The sequence below is a fragment of the Colossoma macropomum genome, unplaced genomic scaffold, assembly GCF_904425465.1.
Source record: "Colossoma macropomum unplaced genomic scaffold, Colossoma_macropomum, whole genome shotgun sequence".
Classification (NCBI taxonomy): Eukaryota; Metazoa; Chordata; class Actinopteri; order Characiformes; family Serrasalmidae; genus Colossoma; species Colossoma macropomum.
In genome coordinates this window covers 32316405-32322474 of record NW_023494786.1, presented here as the reverse complement: position 1 = coordinate 32322474, position 6070 = coordinate 32316405, and positions in this window count along the sequence as shown.

The following is a 6070-nucleotide window of genomic DNA, read 5'->3' as shown; positions in this document are numbered from 1 at the left end:
CACCATTCATGTAAAAGCACAAGGGCTCCCACTGTACTGTATTCGTTTTTTAGTGCCTGTCAGCGTGGAAAGTCTTTTCCTGTTTGTTAAAAGTGAATTTCACTGATTTTGCAACACTTCAGGATAGTTCAGTGTTTGAAACGTGAACGGAGTCATTCAGAGTGGTTTGGTGTGAAATGGTTCAGATGTCTTTACAGTGGTGGTGATAGGAACCAGGGGTCGCCATGACTACAACACAAATATAGACATTTTATTTACTATCTAGAACCACCAGTGAACCTACACGAGTGTGTTAGGTACGATGTCTTTCACTGAGGACTGACTGATGTCTGTGTCCTCATTCTGTAGTTGACGTTTGACAAAAATTAATGGGATTTTAATACCCAAAGGTTCCAAATCCAGTAGGTTTTGTGCTATGTATGCTTTTTTTCCACTAAATGTCACTGGATCCTCTGGAATACCAGTAAAAATATGGATAATGCTACAGGCAAGCGCACTGAAATGACGTCACATGAAAGTAAATGTGCTATTAAACTTAAACACTATTATATACCAACACTAGATACTCGAACTGCCAAGGCCACATTTAATAAAGCTCGTGGGGTATTTTGGTGAAGTTTCCAGTCTCGTGACGTCAATTGAGTGCGCAGCAGTGTTATCCTATATGTAGCAATATTCATATTTCAGCTCCTTAGTGACCTCATAGTTCAGAGGATCTGGCAAAAGATGTTTGTACACCAAAAAACGTATCGCTTTGGAGCGTTTTAGAGCACAAAAGGCGATTTCCGAAAACGGCATTCGTTTTTCCCATAGAGAAACCCTGCTTAGACCTGGAGCTCCTTATATGGGCATGACGTCGGCTACAGAATGACGCACAACTTACGATGTTTATTAAAATGCGCAAATGTCCCCGAGACGAGCAGCAGGTGGTGCTATAAACCATTAAATATCACTCTCATACTTTACTGACGCTACCAATACTGGGCTTACTAAACATGGAAGAAAGCAGAAACACAGAAATCTGTAAATGGTAATGTATGAATTTCAAATATAGGACATATATTAGCATAAATGAAATTCCCGTATTTTCAACTTATATTTGTCGCACAGGGACGTAGATGTGATATATACGCCAACTTATTTAAAGCTGGCCATCTTCAAATATTGGACATGTATTTCAGCCATAGATCAACGTAAACATGTATGTATAACACATTTAACAATCAGTGGTGGACGAAGTACACAAACCATGTACCTGAGTTAAAGTAGAGACACCCAAGGTAAAATTTTACTCCAGTAAAAGTAGAAGTTCCTCCCTTTAGACCTCCACTTGAGTAGAAGTACTAAAGTATTCACCTTCAAATGTGCTTAAGTATCGAAAGTGAAAGTACTAAAAGATTAATTATGACTTTAATGTCCTATTATCATTTTTGTAACAAGACTCGCTTCATTAACTCATTGTAGGTGAAAATACTCCAGTGTCTCTCTTGGTAAACCAGTCTTTTAATAGAGTCATTAATTAGTGATGCTGATGTTTATTAAAATTATCATAAGCACAAAACACTGAAGGCAAACAGTTTCCATCAGGTAGAACTGAGTGGCTCTGAAATCACTTTTTACAAACAAGCAAAGTTTCAGTTTAAGATTTATTTGAACTTAGTTTCAAGTTTAAGTTTAATAACAACTTTAAACTCAGATGAGTTTCCTTTACTAAACTGCATCTGTAGGTCTCTGTTCATAAACATAAACTAGCCTAAACTAATTTACTATAAAATGAAATGTTTGTATAAATTCAGAAAAAAGACCCGTCAGTCACGACTGCATATGAGTACATATTTCTATATTGTGGTCTGTTTACACAAAGTTAGGTTAGTTCATCATTTATGTTGAACAGACTCTCCCAAAATTTTACGCTGCTGCACTGATGCTGAACCGTGTGCTGCGCTGGGTCGGTATGACCAACAGGTCAAAACAAGCTCAAAACAAAGTGACCGCTGTGCCCTGATTGGTGTTCTTACTTTGCGCTTCTTTCGTTTTGACATGTTACGTTTTTATTCACACATAAACCAAAAGGAACGACAGATTTCTCATAATGTAGTGGAGTAAAAAGTGAGATATCTGACTTTGAAATGTGGAGTGAAAGTAAAAAGTCGCCCAAAATGGAAAAACTTCAGTAAAGTACAGATACAGGAAAAAACTACTTAAGTACAGAAACGAATTACATTTACTGAGTTACTGTCCACGACTGCTAACAATATATGGTAACACGTTACTCATATATGGTAGCTTTATGTATGGTATATAATATTAGGTTTTTATGCATGTACTTTGTTTCTTCCACATTCGTCCCAATAAAGCAGAAAACTGAACTCTTAACATCACACATTGTAAGCTGTGCAGTAGAATAATTTAAACAGGAAATAATGTAAATAAAGTAGATAACTGAATATATAGGAGGCACTTTCTGTGAACAGAGATCATTTTAGGCCTTCAAAGCCTTGATAAATTTGCTTTTTCTTTTATGATTTTTGACAAAGTATTAATCAAAGTCAGTGCTTAATCTTAAGAAAATAGCAGCCCCTTCAGGCTTTTTTCTGAAATGAACAGCATTTTTTGCAACCCTGTTACACATTTTTAGGGAGATGTAAGTTAATAAAAGAATGTGTTAACTGAATTCATTACTTTCTAGTAAGAAATACAGACTTTTATAAAATGCTTTAAGTATTTTTCGAATAAATAATAAAATTCTAAGTTTTCTTGTGTTTTCTGTATTGCTTATATATGGATCACTTTCAAAGCCTTGAGTTTTTTTTCTCTCTAAACAAAAAAAGTGCATTTTTATTGCATTAGTAATTTATACTAATGACTCTCGTTACCGAACTGACCATTCTGGTGACGTTACCTGCTGAACTAAATGTTTTAAGACAATTTTCACCAGAAATTACTGAATAATAACAATCATTATTATTATTATCATCATTATTATTATTATTGTTATTATTAGGTTTACAAAGTAAAATTTGGGCTTCCACCAGACACTGCAAGCAGGTGGGCTAAAATGTTCGTATTCCAACCAGAACCCACCAAACCCACTCTTGCCCAGTCTCATTTTCTACCTGTTTTGCTCTTCACCCCAAAAATTTCCACTACAGGTCACCAGGGGGCAGACAGTGACCCATCTAATCAAGAAGGCCGTGTAATTCATGATTAGTTATTAAAATACATGCAGATTTATTAACTACATTCTGCCCAAATCTGCTTGAGTAACATTCATTCTTCTAAAGATGCCTTTATTCACCATAATGCCATGATAAACGTCTGGGATAGTGAAGATGTTGATTGGACCTTTGTGCCACACAGTACTGTGTTAATGTACAGGGGTATTCAGTTGGACCTCTGTACCACAGAGAATCTGAGCAGATACCTGCTGTGTTGGCTGGACGTCTGTGCCGCACGGTGCTGTGTTAATGCTCAGACGTGCTGCGTATGGATTTGACGTGTGTTTCCAAACACAGCTTCAGAGCTGCAGTGTATTATGACTCAGGGCGCAGTGTGACTGCATGGATTACTACAAGCTCTCAGATCATCGGTCTGAGAACTGCTGCCTCAGCAGACGGACGGACGTCCGCCATCGGCTATGACCCGAACTGACCTGAGCAGAGGGTAGTAACCAGAGAGCAGTCTAAACCTAGACCCCAGTGAAGGTATTGTACTTCTGTGATATAATGACTAAAATAAAAGTACCTTTCCAAAAACAACTTTGGAATAAAACTAACGAGAAGTTTCTCCTCCAAATTTTTCTCCTCTTAATACACCGGTCAGTCATAACATTATGACCACCTACTTGTTTCTACACTCATTGTCCATTTTATCAGCTCCACTTACTATATAGGTGCACTTTGTAGTTCTACAGTTACAGACTGTAGTCCATCTGTTTCTCTGATACTTTGTTAGCCCCCTTTTACCCTGTTCTTCAGTGGTCAGGACCCCCATGGACCCCCACAGAGCAGGTACTATTTGGGTGGTGGATCATTCTCAGCACTGCAGTAACACTGACGTGGTGGTGGTGTGATAGTGCGTGTTGCGCTGGTACGAGTGGATCAGACACAGCAGTGCTGCTGGAGTGTTTAAACACCTCAGTGTCACTGCTGGACTGAGAATAGTCCACCAACCAAAAATATCCAGCCAACAGCGTCCTGTGGGCAGTGTCCTGTGACCACTGATGAAGGACTAGAGGATGACCAACACAAACTGTGCAGCAGCAGATGAGCTATCGTCTCTGACTTTACATCTACAAGGTGGACTGACAAGGTAGGAGTGTCTAATAGAGTGGACAGTGAGTGGACACAGTGTTTAAAAACTCCAGCGGCACTGCTGTGTCTGATCCACTCAGCTGATGAAATGGACAATGAGTGTAGAAACGAGGACGTGGTCATAATGTTATGCCTGATCAGTGTAAAGGCTTAACATTGTTAAAGTTTCCAAACATACCGTTCACTCTCCAGTCCGACAGTCCATGTTTGGAAACTAAGATGCGACTGGGTCGTTCTCCATTTGGAGTCGGAATTCAGGTGGACACATTTTAAAAAAAATCAGTTTCTTTCATCCCAAAACTAAATAATCTAAATAAGTCCATTAACATCTCCTATTATCAGTCATGCAGAAAGGAGCTTAATTCAAACATATTTTACAGTCACTGGTGTTGTATGACTATGGTGTAACTCCAGTGACGGTGACTCCAGAGACATTCCAGTTAAAACTGAGGATTCTGTAAACTGGCTGACTCATTGGCTGATCAGGTGACCTTGTGTATTTAAAATCAGTAATAAAAGTGATATTTAGCATTATTTTGACAAAATTTTAATTACTCAGCCATTAAAGCACAAAACACCACTGACACATAGAAGTTCTGAGCTGCCTGATAAACAAAATGATTAATAAATTAATGAAATATAGTGAGCAGGTGTGACTCGCCTTCTCATGCCTCGAGACGATGAGCCTTGACCCAAAGAGGCAGTTTAATAGAGCTGAAAATACTGTGTTAAAATGTAAAATAAGAGTCCTGATAACACCAGTGACCAAAATCACTCTGACAAATGAATTTTTAAAATAAAATACATATTTTTAAATGTAGTAATGTTAATGATATAAAAAGTAAACATGGATCTGTTTTATACAAATTCCTCAGTTAAACTTCTTAAAAATATTGTTTTATATTAAAAATGGTTTCTCAAATGTTGAAAATCGGTTTGGTGATGAGCTGTTTTACAGATGCAGAGCGAATATGAAACAGGATAGAAAGAGTAAAATCAGAGAATCATCAGGGAAACGTGTTATTTCACCTTAGGTCAACTGTGTAAATGTACATACTGACTTTTGGAGCTGTGTCTAATATCTTAAGCATATTTTTAAGCCCTGCAACCTTTGTGACCCGGTTTCCCCTCCAAATGGAGAGTGACCCAAAAACAGCCAGTTCTGAAGTCAGTTTCTGTGACATTGTGGGGAAAACACTTGTTACTTCAGACTCGTCCACACTGAAGTTATAAGGAGTGTTTCAGCCCGGTCCGCTTTCTGAATGAGGCACAATACCTTGTGCCCAATCAGAAGAGAGCTAATTTGCATGTACCAGTCTTTAAAGCACAGTAACAAAAGCAGCCTGTTTAACTGCAAAGGATAAAGAGACGTTGGAAAACGGTCATGTAGAAATGAATTAACACTGTTTTTGGTAAAAAAAAACACACAAATGTCAAGAACGGACAAATAAAATGCAAGAAAAATGTAGGATATGGGCCCTCTATAATAAATAAATCAATCAATCAATCAATCACTGCTTGCTTGCATATTTTTGGCCTGCAAAAGTGTAAAAGCCAGTGTTACACTGCAAAAAATGATGTCTTAGTTAGTGTAAACATCCGAAATGTAGTCAATAAATGTAGGCAATCTCTCTCTCTCTTTATTTATTTTTTGATATATATATATATATATATATATATATATATATATATATATATATATATATATATATATATATATATGTATGCTGTCAGAAGAAAACCTCATATAAATTGTC